This window comes from Eptatretus burgeri, unplaced genomic scaffold (genome assembly GCF_056783735.1).
Source record: "Eptatretus burgeri isolate ZD-2024b unplaced genomic scaffold, Ebu_testis_v1 Ebu_testis_scaffold_132, whole genome shotgun sequence".
In the NCBI taxonomy this organism is placed as follows: domain Eukaryota; kingdom Metazoa; phylum Chordata; class Myxini; order Myxiniformes; family Myxinidae; genus Eptatretus; species Eptatretus burgeri.
In genome coordinates, this window is record NW_028222082.1 from 2,501 (window position 1) to 17,500 (window position 15,000).

Here is a 15,000-nt window from a genome sequence, read left to right on the forward strand (position 1 = left end):
ATTATTATTTTCTCTCACAGGAAATTGTGTCTGAAATACGAAATGAAAATACTGCTTTTGCTACAACTTGGGGGGAAATTGTTGGCTTGGTTGAAGACCTTATGAGCGACCAAGACCCACAGAACGAGTTCGTCCTTGATGACCCAACCAAAGAGTTATACCTTGGAGACCAGCAAAATCCTGAAAAAGAGTTTTACAGCAATAGTACTCATTGTGAGTTATCAAGACAATACCCACTGAACAAGTTATACCTTGATGAGCCAGAATACAAGTTTTACCTTGGAGACTCACAAATTTTGAAAAAATCAAGAAATGAGTTCTGCCTTGATGGTTTAAATAACTACCTTGGAGACTCAGGAAAAGGGTTCTGCCAAGATGGTTCTAAATATGGGGCCTACCTTGGAGACTCACAAATTTTGAAAAATCAGTAAATGAGTTCTGCCTTGATGGTTTAAATAACTACCTTGGAGACTCAGGAAAAGGGTTCTGCCAAGATGGTTCTAAATATGGGGCCTACCTTGGAGACTCACAAATTTTGAAAAATCAGTAAATGAGTTCTGCCTTGATGGTTTAAATAACTACCTTGGAGACTCAGGAAAAGGGTTCTGCCAAGATGGTTCTAAATATGGGGCCTACCTTGGAGCCTCACAAATTTTGAACAAATCAGTAAATGCGTTCTGCCTTGATGGTTTAAATAACTACCTTGGAGCCTCAGGAAAAGGGTTCTGCCAAGATGGTTCTAAATATGGGGCCTACCTTGGAGACTCACAAATTTTGAAAAATCAGTAAATGAGTTCTGCCTTGATGGTTTAAATAACTACCTTGGAGACTCAGGAAAAGGGTTCTGCCAAGATGGTTCTAAATATGGGGCCTACCTTGGAGACTCACAAATTTTGAAAAAATCAGTAAATGAGTTATCCTTAAGAGACTTTGTAAGTTGGTTTTACTTTGAATACTTGAAATGTGGGTTCTGGATTGATAACTCACAATGTGATACATATCTTGGAAACTCAACGGGAATGTGGTTATACCTTGAAGACTTGGAAAGTTGGGTTTATGTTGGACACTTGAAACTTTTTTGGGGGCTTTTATTTATTTATTTATTTATTTATTATTATTATTATTTTATTTATTTATATTTTGGAGACTTTTGGAGTTGCTATCACTCTTTGGGATCTAAACCTATCGATGTAGTTCTTTGTCGGATGGTGCTTGATGGGAGCAAGATCAAGAAAGTTCTGGGAAGAAAGTGCAGGCTTACTCCCCTTTCTACGTCATCAAACCTGAAAGCCTTAAAAGACAGAATTGGAAGAAGAAAAAAAAACGTAAAAATATATATATATAGGTGGAAATCTCATTTTGAAAAAGACATTGTGTTGGGCGAGGATTGAGTTGGGGTTGAGATTTTGAATGTGAGGGTTGGGGTTGAGATTTTGAATGTGAGGGTTGGGACACACACACACACACACACAAACAAAAGTTAAGCCTTGACTATTCAGTTGAGGATTCTGTGTTTGGGGTTCACAGATCTAAGAACGTCCCCCTTGACACACATTATATACTGTTATACACCTCGGACTTGGCCCTCGAGTGTCCACAACGGTGTATAGTAGGAGGGAGTGAAGCGCCAACCTATTGCTCCCATTGCACACACACACACAAACAAAAGTTAAGCCTTGACTATTCAGTTGAGGATTCTGTGTTTGGGGTTCACAGATCTAAGAACGTCCCCCTTGACACACATTATATACTTGTCCCTCTAGTGTCCACAAAGGTGTATTATATGCTTAGTTTTGTCTTTTGTAATTCCTGTGAATAAAATGAACCTAAAATCTCTCCCCTTTCCAAATCATATATTTTATAAGTCCAAGGAACTGTATCTATTACATCAACAATTTTAAAAAGTTCTTTCGTCCATCGTTCAGTAAAACCCTTTTCAAAATGAGATTTCCACCTATATATTCTTACGATATCACCAACTTTGAACTTAGGTTTTCTGACATTAATCTCTTTTTCATATTTTAATTTTGTAAATGTTTCTGATGGCTTCATATTCGTTGATGTGTGAATCGTGTCATTATACTTATCCACAATATCCTGAATAAAAGATAACCATTGTTGTGAACCGAGTTGTGTGAATTTTTTATATAGTCTCTCTTTTAAGGTACGATTAAAACGTTCAACAACAACTGCCTTCCCTTCATTAAAGGTACTGTATAATGTAATACTGTTATTTTTTAAAAAATTCATAAATGTCTTGTTATAAAACTCTCTACCCTCATCAGTCCACAATTTCTTAGGTTTTCTCTTACTTTTATTAAATATCTGTTGAAAAGCTAACACAAGAGTATTACCTGTTTTGTTTTTTAAAGGGACAACCCACGCATATCTACTCCTCAAATCAATAACGGTTAAAGCATACTTGTACCCCTTATCATTATTGAGTTCAATCAAATCAGCAGACCAGATATAATCAACTTCCTTGGAATAAACTTTCCTTCTCTGAAACTTTGTGAATATTGGTTTATGTAATTCATCAGCTAATTGCTCTTCAGTCTTAATGGCATCATTAGAGCCTATAAGTTTTTTGAATTTCCAAGTCCAAGTTTCAATTTAGCACTAATCATCTTCTTCACGATGAACCTATCAACTTTTTCTCTCAAGGTTGGATTTTGTATCAGAGACAAATTATATAACATTTCTCTATCGGCTTCATGCTTTTCTTCCAACGTTGTGGTATTCCCATAATCAATATCGTGTCTCATGCACACTTCATCAACTCTATTGATTGGTTTACTCCAGGATTTAGGATTGTCTGCCTCATCTAATCTTTTATCCAAGTTTGTGCCTGGACCACAGAAAGAATACCCTGGAAGATGTAATTCCCCTGGTATTCCAGTAGTTGTAAATTTACTTCCTGATAAAAACTTTTGTATATCTCCTCCGAGTTTGTGTTTGGAGATAAATTGATTTTTTTTTTGAACCACACACCGAACATATACCTTTTTGTATAACCCTGTTATTTTTACTTTTAATATATGAAATATTTTTAGTATTAGTTTTCTTTTTACATTTGAGACAATAACTCATTTATTTATGAGAAAAATTTCTGCAGAGTGCAAAAACCTTTTTAGTTTCCAACATGCACATTTGAATCTTAATTTTTAAAACATAAAGAATCCTTAGAAATGCCTTCACTCTCTCCTCCATTTATTTAAGAAAAAACTTGAATTAAAATACATGTCTTCTCGATGTCGATAGTCTTGTCGAAAGTATTGTAAATAGACTTTAATTCTTTGTATTCCTCCCTGGTGAGATAAGTTAATTTCTTTAATACCTCTATTCTTTTTTGAATCTCACTGGTTTCCATATTTTGATATTTATTCATTCTCTCTCTTTCCTCCCTCTCTCTCTTCTCTCTTTCCTCCTTCTCTCTCTCCTCCTCCTCCTTTTCCTCCTCTTCCCTCTCTTCTTCAACTCCTTCCTCATCCCTTACTATACTTGAATCGTTTACACCCCATAGAATATTATACATATATTCATCAGGATTTCTTGTTATTCCTGTATCCAAAATAATTTTTTTTACAACAGGATACCAATAAAATTTCTTTTGAATTTCTAAAAGAGCCTTACCTTTTCTTAACCTTATAATTTTTTCATTATTTAACATTCTAATTAAATCTAAAGTTGTTGGTTTATCAACATCAGCATAATGCCAATCTTTTATTGAAAATACCTCATTCTTATGTTGTAGAACATATTTATTAAAATACCGAATACCCTTTTCTTGAAGGTATGCTTGGACACAGAAATGATAATTTTCTTGAAGCCTTCTTGCTGTCATTTATGTATTAGAAATATATGTTAGAATAATATTATGGCACGAAACACCTCCCCATCTTCCCATAGTTAAATCATTTTGTATTTCCTTACTTATTATATATAATCCTGTTTTTTCTGTTTTCATGAGATAAACAAGGGCAAAACCATTATTATATTTACCCTTATTAAATTCTTTTATTTGTTGTTTACTAATCGTGGCTCCACAAAACTCATTCTCGATACCAAGTGGATAATATTCTTCCTTACGAGACTGATTTAATTGTTCCAGGTCTTCGAGGTTAATTTTAAATGACCAATTATACCCTAAATCATTCATATCATACCCCCATTGTTCTATTCTCATACAAACGATACGCCCTTCTTTATAAAAATTTATTTTAATTCGAACTGTGAATTCTGTATGACCTGGAGATAATATCAACACTTCTGTATCTTTAGAATACACAGCCGTTTTATTTAAGTATATATATTGTGATAAATCGCTTAATCTCACCAAGTCATTCGCGTCAGTCGGGCTTGGATAATTTTTTAATTTATAAGCATTTTTCATGTTAATATTTTTGTTTATATTATATTTATGTCGCTCAGCCTGTGCCTTTGTGTAATAATTTGATAAATCAATATCCAGTTCTTGAGATACACCAAAGATAGAACCATCTTTACCAACATAAGTCATTTATATTAGATTAAAAATAATATCATAAAATTTTTTATTTTTGTTGAGTTGAAATAACACATATAGACATAATTGACCACAACACTTGGAATTTAATTCTTGGACTTGAAATGTTTGATAAACACCATTCTGTAAGAATTTTATGACTTCAACAGGTGGTGGAAGACCAAAACTATCAAAATAATATTTGTCTTGACTATTAAAAATACAAACCCAATGAGAACCGTTCCCATCATTATCTTCTAAGTTCATAATAATATTCTTTGTATGTTTCGACACATTTGTTAATTCATCTCTCATACAAATAACCACATTATGAATTTTTAATTTCTTACAATATTTGGCAAGTTGTAAATTTGATGTTGTATTCTTTCCAAATTCTTTCAACCACTCATCAATACTCATTTATTTATTAGAAAGATATAATCCATTACCTCTTTTCGTTAATTTTACACCTGCTTGTGCTATAGAAGAAAGCATATCTCCAACTAACAATCTCGCTTTATCAGGCAGACCTTCAAGTTTTTCAGCAAAATCTACAATTACACCACTTCCACTAATTTGTTTCTCCAACTCTTTGTTATGTCTTTCCAATTCTTTTTGAGCCTGGAGTTGAGCCTTCCTTTCGTTGGCAGTTTTGACCGCTGTTGAAATACCACCCGTCAATGCTCCAACCGCACTTAAACCAGCAAATAAAGGAATTAGAAATGGGAGAAATCCTCCACTCGCCTCTCTTATTGAATATTTTTTCAACATTGGTTTTGTCATTTTAATTTTAAGTGAGCCAGTGTCATTCAAGATTTTAACCTGTTCTCTTGTGAGCAAAACATCAATTCTTACTGCTCCTTTTCTCTGAATTGTATTAACGTTAATCGTACAAGGCTTTTGATTTTGAACACAAGATGATAGTTTATGAAGATTGATTTGATTAACATATACCCCAGTTGGTACTTTGCTACTCATTTATTTAACAAAAATTATGTGAGACTAATCATCACACCATTATCTGTATTAATCTGCAATTCTGTTTCTTCCAAAAGCAAACAATATGTATCAACTTCTTCACTCTCTCCTCTTTCAATGTATAGGGAAGTATCCACTGATTAGACTTTATAGTTTCTTTTTGAGCGCTCAGGTCAAACGTATAGATTGTATACAAACTTTTAAATGCTGTCATATCCAAAATAGGTTCTTTATTTCCATTACTTTCACACACCTTTTGGTAAGACTTGTATGCTTCAGCAAAATCATTTTTTTCCCAATTAATTTCCAATCTATCTCGTGGATAAAATGTTCCATCTAGAGAAACGCGAAGTTGTTTCACCTTAGCATTATCACTCAATGCATTATTCTTATCAGTCGCAGTATCACCATCTGGCTTTTTAAAAATCATCCACAGATATCGTGGCTTTCCTTCCAGAACACCCAAATTCCACGTGTAAGTAGTTTGATTGAGTTTAACGTGTTGACATCTTCTTTTGAGGTATGATACACTGAGTGGTTTTTTTGAGTTAAGTCTTCGATTCAACATCTCTTCTGTTTTAAGATTAGGAGTATATTCACTGATATACCAACTCATCTCCTCAATTACAAATTTATTCTGATCACCAAAAGCATTACCAACACCAAAAAGCAATCTATTTTCATTATCATTCCTTTGTAGTTGAAATCTAATTTTAAGACCATACAGAACTTTATCATAATCACAAAATCCAAATATACCTTTAAGAGGAACTGCCACAGTAAAACTATTTTCTGCTTTTGTATCATCATTATACATTCCTTTCCTTTGAATATATCCAGGGTCTGTGTTTGTTCCCGTTGACATATCAGGAATAAAACCTTCGACAGACCCCTTTCCCATTCTATCACTGAATGTATAGAGTGTAAATTTCATCATTTCAGATACAGCAGAGACATAATCAACCGCTTCAACTTCTTGTGTTCCAATATACAATCGCACACTATCAAACATTTTCCAGAAGAAATCATTTACAAGTGTAGCGTTTGTGTTATTCCCAGCCTTAGTGAATTTAAATTTACACAACAAGAAACTTTCGGAGAGATTCAAATAGGTTTGTTGATTATTTATTTCAAAACTTTTTGTACCATTTGTATTCCAGTCTGTTCCAGTTATTGCATTTACCTTGAAGTAATCTTCTTTTTTAGTGGAGTTTGAGATAATAATAGTATCATCCAAATCATAGATACTATCAATTGCTTCCATACTTGTATTTATTTAGGAAAAAAGATGTTAAAACTTTTGAAACCCTGATCCAAGTATTTGAATTATTTTCTGTCGTTCTTGGGGGACAACTGAGTTTTACCTTTCTTAATTTCTTTTATTGCTTGTAATTTATGAGATTCTTTCTGAGCATCTTTTATACTCTTTACAGCACCTGCTACATTTCCCACAGCAGAAGCAGTTGAACCAATTAGGTCTTTATGTTTAAGAATAGTTGAACCAATACCCATGAGAGTATCAATTATCCCATCTCCTCTAAATTGATGTCCAACACCCCTTTGTCTCTTAGGTTTATAGTATCCTCTACCAAGATACATACCTTCACCCTTGTAGTACGGGGAAAGGAACATCCCATCCCCTGTAATTATTTTATATTTTCCCAACTCGTGCTTCCTCACAATAACCATCGTATTTATTTATTGAAAAACTTCACGTAGGTGAATTCTGATGGATATAACTTCTCCATTAAAAGAAATCACACGATTATCTTGGTCGGTTATCCTAAAATTTACTCTGTGTATGGTTTTTCCTGACACAGGTAGATAAACCAAATTTTTAGGCTCCATATTGAATTTATAACCAATTGGGGTTGAGTATGCGCTGAATGAAAATATTGTATTTGTTTTTAATCCATCATTATAAGCACCATCAATCAAATCACAGTGAATTAACACCGAATTTATTCCTGAGGATATTTGAATGACATTATCACTGTAAAACGTCCCATTAGTTTCAATCTTTTTGAGGAGAAACCTAATAACTCTCTAAATGAATTATCAATTGTGAAATCAACCTTGTAGTTATTTTTAACTTTAATCGTTGATTTTGAAGTATGTTTTTGAATGTTTATAACAATATTTTTTGGTTCATCACCCTGTTCTTTCATAAGACGAGCAATTTCGAAGATATTTGAGAAATCTCGTATGCTCCGGGTGAGACTGTTATTGCTTTGTATCCACTTCCCGGATTATAACTAAACTTGTCATTTTTCTCGGTTATATTAAATAAGGTATTATAAGTCTCCATGGACAATAAAGATGCCTCATATTCTTTTGTTGTGTCAAGTTGTAGTGGGTATGGGAATGAAGATGTGTGGTCGCTTGTTGTGAAATTAAAACTCAGGATTGTGCTTCTCATCTTATTTAATATGAGATAAAATGTCTTTATATTGAGATTTATTAATTATTTTCATGTTCATCAACTGGTCTAAAATGGCTGATGCTTCATTAAAACAATTGTTATTTCCAGCCTTCTTACTGCCGAACAACAATAACAGTCTATTAACTAATTGCGATGGGTCATTTGGAAGAAAACTAATACCTGAACCAAGGATACTTAAAGCCTGAATAATGTGTTTCTCCTTCTCATTCTTCCTACTTTTACCAGAAAGAATAACCTTATAATTTAGAGTGTTCAGCAAATCAATATATACTCTATCATCATTATTTTCCATATCCAATGGTTTATCAATATACTTTGATTCATCCCTCACAGTTGAACCTTGTCTTCCATCTATGTTGAGAACAAACATTAATCTCGGAGTTAGTTTAACAGGGGTTGAGCAGAACTTAAGAACCTTAATTCATCATTAAATATCAATACCTTTTCTTGAACAAGATGAAATATTGCTGGTTGTTCTGTTGGAATGAGTCCTGCTTTGGTTTTTGAATCCGCTGAATATTCATTGTTTTGAACAGCATTCACAATATAATCAGGGGGTTGATTAATCTCTTCCAGTTGTTGAAATAAACCTTCATCATCATATTCTAATTCTCCTAAATGCTCTAATTCTTCCTCCGTCATTTGACTGAAATCTTTTAACATTTGAAGCTTTCTAGGAGTATATTCTACTGTGGGAACTGTGGAAACATCTTTCATTTTTTCTTGGGAAGTTTTTAAAAGTGGTTTAAAAAATTTCTCTTGTTTTTTTTCAAATGCTTCTTCGCCCGTTAGTTTCTGTCATGCGTTTCTTCTTTATGTCTTCCTGTTGTTTTACAACTTTTGAAACCAACTCTTGATGTTCCTTAAATCTTCTTGCTCTTTCTTTTGTATCCATTTATTTATTGTAAAATATCATTTAATGAATTGTAAAGATCAACAGGGAAATTTTCCTTTTCTTCATCATTCAAGTAGATGTGTTCAAATAAATCCTTTTCTTTAAATATTTCATCAAATTCTTTATTAACATTAATGCGAGTTGTAATTTCTTCTTCACTAATCCTTGCATCTCTGCTTTTCATACGTTTGTGTTGAGTTTCTTCATCAACATCAAAACCGAATGATAAAATCTTCACTCCGCTCAGATATTTAATAATTTGTCTCTGTTCCTTCTGGATTAGTTTCTAATATCCCAACACCACCAGATTTTAGTTTCTTTAACTCACTCTTACAATGTGAATATTTTGTTGTACCAAGAGAAACCTCCTCAAATATTTGTCCTTCATTCCTCAATCGCATATGTTCCTCCACTGAAATATAGTGATAATCTTCACCTTTTACTTCTCCAGGTCTTATTGCTCTAGTTGTTGTTGATACAATGCGTATCACGGGGTGTTTTTTAAGTAAATTTACAATATTCTCATTTGTACTACACAAGAACCTTGATTTATGAAAGTTTTTTCCAGAAGCAGATTTACCCACAAGATTTATAATAATAGTTGTCATTTATATATGTAATTGTTTATAAAACAAAAAATATATCCCTTAATATCTCATCTTGTTTCACAACAATATATTTATATTTTTCAGTCGTGGTGCTTCATATAATCCTCAAATTTCTTTTTACTACATAATGTAGAACAATTATCTCTCCAAAAATTATTGATATCTATTGAATTTAACTTGAATAAAATAAAAGTATTAGCATTGTTTCTGATGGAACGACGAGGAAGTTGGAAAGTACGATTGACTAAGATAAATACAATTACAAGAAGAATGTCTCCCTCTTGTGTAGTAGCTGTCCATTACCGTTTGGTTTCTCTCATTAACACAATCATCAAAGATAACGAGGTTCTTTTTTGATTTATCCAAATCTTGGGGAGACGGTATATCATCCGTATTATCACTAAGAATACAAGTTATAAGATTTGATTTCTTTTTACATCTCTGTGTATCACAAAATAGTTGAATTATATCTTCAATGTTATAATCATTTAGGTTTTTTTGACGTTTAAATAAACCTATTATATCTTCTTATGAAGACCAGCATTAAAACCTTGTGAGAGTAGTTGATACTCTGGTTGAAAACTCGACTTTGTGAAAATTATTAAATTATCATAATCTAAAAAGTTGGGAGTGAGGAGCATTTTTAAAAGTAAGCAGGTTTTTCCACATCCACTTGAACCAACTATGAGACATCTTAATGAATTTGGGAGATTTTTATGGTTGTTAAATTTTATCTTATTTTCCCAAATAGGTAAAAATCATTCATTTATATATTTGAAAAACAGGTTATTTAATTTATTATTAGCTTTTTTAGAAACTCTATATTTTATCCTAAGTTCAGGTTTAATTTCAAGATAATCCATTATTTTATTTATACAATATCTTGTGTTGATATTTCCCTGAAAATTACATCCATGAATAATATACAACAACAATCCTTTGAACATTTCTCTTATACGTTCAGTTTCTTCCCTTGTAAGGAAAGGTGTGTTATCATCCTCATACTTTACATTCATTTCTCTAATCAATCTTGTAAAGTAATTCATTTTTGGTGTAAATCTAAAAGAATTATTTTCCTTTTTATATTTTTTATTATCATTAATTAGAAGATAATCACAGAATATACATTGTTTATAGGCTTTTGACTCTGTGTTTAATCCCTGTCTTTCACACGCAGGACAATTCTCAAATTTGTCATATGGAGAATCAGGAAAGTCTAGCATATTTATAAAGTAAAACTTTACTTAAACTGAAATTCATCTATACTTTCAGTTGTATATTACCATCGATATCGATATACTTTTTTTCATTATCAGATTCAACGACAACATTTTTTATATTAAAGGTAATTTTAAAATTATCGTTAACTACTATTGAACGAAATGTCATTTCACCTGATATATTAACATCCTTTATTTCATCAAGATTTACATCTTTAGGGTTGTTGAAAAAAATACAAATTTCTCCTTGCATATTACAGATGGTCTTATCTTTTCTTTCTAAAGCTTCATCCATAAGGTTTTTGTTCTTTGATACTTTTTCTTGTTTCATTGCTTTTTCTAGTTTTGAATATATTACTAGAAGGAGAGGAGAAACTTTTGTTAGAGATACTTTAATTGATGTTCTACCAGGTATACTAAAAGCCCTTCCACTGAAGGAAATTGAAGAACTCATATTATTTACCATAATAGTTTTTATCCAATAGTTGTTATATTTATCTTTGTTCAATTTTACATCCTTGACATATTTCTCAGTATCTTTAACAGATGAAGAGATTGATTGAAACTTGTCTTTTGTGTCTTGAAACATTGTATTTATTAAGTGAAAAAGTTGGAGGATAAAATGTTTTTAAGCACAGATTCACCTATAATTAAACGAAATTTTCATCAAGAAAATTTTAGTTTAAGCAAAGTTTTATTCTATAAATATGGTGAATACAACGTACTGCGATGTTTGTAATCACGAATATAAACATTATAGAAAACACCTCCGAACCAACAAACACACATTTAATCTATTTCATCAAATATCTCCTCTTGAGTTGGAAAGAAAACATTGTGATATCTGTTCAAAGGATGTTTTGAAGAGTAGTTATAATCAACATCTTCAATCACAAAAACACAAGAAAAATGAGTTTAAAGTAAAGGGAGACTATTATATTAAAAACACTGATGAGGCATTTAAAGGGCATATAAAAATAAGGATTTTTCAATTTGGAGAACCCAGTCCATCATCAATAGCTGAATCAATTGAAATAGTGAAACCCGATGTTGAAAAAATTTAATAAAAAGACATTAAAAGAAATAAAAACTTTAAAGTTTTATATGGGAGTGAAAATGAATATGAAAAGACAAGATGAAGAACAAACTCCTTATATGAGAACAGATCTTCATTTTATAACATCATTTCAAGATTTTTTGAATAGTGGGGTTTATGAAGAACTATCAAGACAAGAGGAGGATGTTGATAATACAGTGGTAGGAAGTGGATTCAATATTAAAAAATCATCTTTTTAGATATACACATTCTAAAATCAAACCCTCTTAAAGCTTCTTCTTATATTGAATTACCAAAAGAAATAAAACTAAAGAAGGCAGTTGTTAATATTAAGAACAATGATAATAAATGTTTTCTCTGGTCTGTTCTTGCTCACTTACATCCACCAAAATGTAATTCAGAAAGAGTAAAACAATATATGAAATATGAGAATACCTTGGACATTAAAGATTTTAAATTCCCAATGCCATTAACAGATATTCCTAAATTTGAGAAAAAGAATAATCTTTCTATTAATGTATATGGATTAACGGATACAAACAAAGTTCAAATATTAAAAATTTCAAACAACTATAAAAATGAAGAAACACACATTGACCTTTTATATTTTAGTGTTGGAAAGAATTCACATTACACATACATCAATAATTTATCAAGATTAATCTCTTCTCAGGTATTCAGAACAGCAAACAAAATATATCCTTGTAAGCGATGTCTTAATTCATTTCATACAAAAGAACGATTAGAACAACATTCAAAATATTGTAGTAATCATAAATCAGCTGTAATTACAATGCCTAAACCTGGTGAAAAGATTTATTTTGAAGATTATAATAAATCTATCATGCACCCATTTGTGATATACGCTGATTTTGAATGTATCCTTAAAAAGATAAATACTGCTTCTCCTAATCCAAAAGAACCATATACAAATAAATATCAAAAACATATTCCTTGTGGTTTTTGTTATTATATCAAATCATCTGTTGGAGAAAAGTATAACAAACTTGAACATTATCGTGGAAAAAATGCTTCACAAGAGTTTGTAAAACGATTAGAAAAGGATTGTATAAGACTCACTAAATTAATGAAAGAAACAAATGAACCGATGAAATTAACCAAAGAAGAAAAATTAGAATTTAGAATGAACAATATCTGTCATATTTGTGAGGGGGAAATTAAGGAGTTTAAAGTTAGAGACCATTGTCATCTTACTGGTAAATATAGAGGTCCCGCTCATTCCTGTTGTAATCTTAATTATAAATTACCTTCTTTTATTCCAGTCTTTCTTCACAACAGCGCCAACTATGATACACATCTATTTATAAATGAACTTTCAAAAACACCAGGGAATATTTCTGCTATAACAAACACAAGTCAAAAGTATATTTCATTTTCAAAAATGATATTCACAAAACCTATAACTCGTATTAGGTTTTTAGATTCTTACAAGTTTATGGGAACACCACTAGCCTACCTCGCATCAAATCTAAGCTCCACAGACTCTTTTCCAAATCTTAATTCATTCTTTCCAAAAGAGGAAATTCTCACTAAAGAGGAAATTCAGATTAAAGATGAAATTCTGATTAAAGAAGGAATTCTTACGAGAGAGGAAATTCAAACAAGGAATGAAATTCAAAGTAAAGAGAAAATTCTTACAAGTAAGGGAATTTATCCTTATGATTATATGGATTCATTTATGAGATTTAAAGAAACACAACTTCCTTCAAAAGAAAGTTTCTATAATAACCTTTATGAAGAAGAGATAAGTGATAAGGAATATAAACACGCACAAGAAATATGGAAAATATTTAAGATAAAGAACCTTGGAGAATATCACGATTTATATCTAAAAACAGATGTTTTATTGTTAGCTGATGTGTTTGAAGCTTTTAGATCACTCTGTCATAATAAAAATTGTTATGGATTAGATCCTGCCCACTATTTCACAGCTCCTGGTTTAGCTTGGAGTGCAATGTTGAAAATGACAAAACAAGATATAGATTTAATCAGTGATGTGGATATGCTTTTGATGATTGAGAAGTCCAAGAGAGGTGGAATATCACAAGTATGTTCAACAAGATATGCTAAAGCAAATAATAAATATCTCCCAAATTATGATAGTGAAAAAGATAGTAATTATTTGATGTATTTTGATGCTAATAATTTGTATGGATGGGCAATGTCTCAATCTCTACCTTATGGTAAATTAGAGTGGGTGGAAGAAAAGAATTATGAAAAGGCTTTGATGAATATTGTTATTTCTTCTCAAGAGGAATTGAATGACGAAGAAGAAGGTTATTATTTTGAAGTTGATTTGAGGTACCCGAGTGATCTTCATAATAAGCATAAAGATCTTCCTTTTGCATGTGAGAAAGAAACTACAAAGAAAGAATGGTTAAGTGATTATCATAAAAGTTTTAATATTAAAGGTAAATCAACAGAAAAGTTATTAACAACATTCTATGATAAAGAGGGATATGTTTTGCATCAGAGAAGCTTAAAACAGTTTTTGAGAGAAGGATTGAGAGTAGCTAAAATTCATAGAGTTTTAAAATTTAAACAAAGTCCTTGGGTGAAAAAGTATATTCAATTCAATACAGATATGAGAGCAAATACAAAAGTAAAATTTGAAGGGGACTTTTATAAATTAATGAATAATGCTGTATTTGGAAAGACTATGGAAAATGTTAGAAACAGGCAAAACATTAGATTCGCAACATCTTGGAAAGAAGCTTCGAGATTGATAAATAAACCAAGTTTTGAGAGAGAAGAGGTTTTTTCAGAGAACTTTTCTGCAATTCATATGAAAAAGGAAAGTATTGTAATGGATAAACCAATTTATATTGGAACAGCAGTTCTTGATTTATCAAAGATATTGATGTATGATTATTTGTATAATGACTTAAAGAAAGAGTATGGTGAAAATGTTTCATTGTTGTATATGGATACTGATAGTTTTATCCTAGATATAAAAACTGATGATGTTTATGAAGATATGAAGAAAATATTGGAGTATATGATACAAGTAATTTCAGCAAGAAGAGTGAGTTATTTTCCAAAAAGAATGAAAAGGTTATTGGTAAGTTTAAGGATGAGTTGGGTGGAAAAGTAATGAGTGAGTTTATTGGATTGAGAGCAAAGGCATATGCTTATAAGTATGGTGAACAGATTGATAAGAGGTTAAAGGGAATAAAGAAATATGTAATAAAGAAATCAATAACTTTTAGAAATTATTATAATTGTTTGATGAATAAGAAAGAAGAATATAGGAAAATGAATACAATAAGAAGTT

The 15,000-nt window shown here is 31.3% G+C and overlaps 1 long non-coding RNA gene across 1 annotated transcript in view; it reads left to right on the forward strand.

The window, feature by feature from the left end:
- LOC147007500 (uncharacterized) overlaps window positions 1-595 on the forward strand; it is a 1,801-nt gene extending 1,206 nt beyond the window's left edge. The window contains exon 3 of the long non-coding RNA XR_015054147.1: window positions 21-595. This is a non-coding gene — a long non-coding RNA (uncharacterized LOC147007500). The remainder of the gene's footprint in view (window positions 1-20) is intronic.
- Window positions 596-15,000: the final 14,405 nt, after the last annotated feature.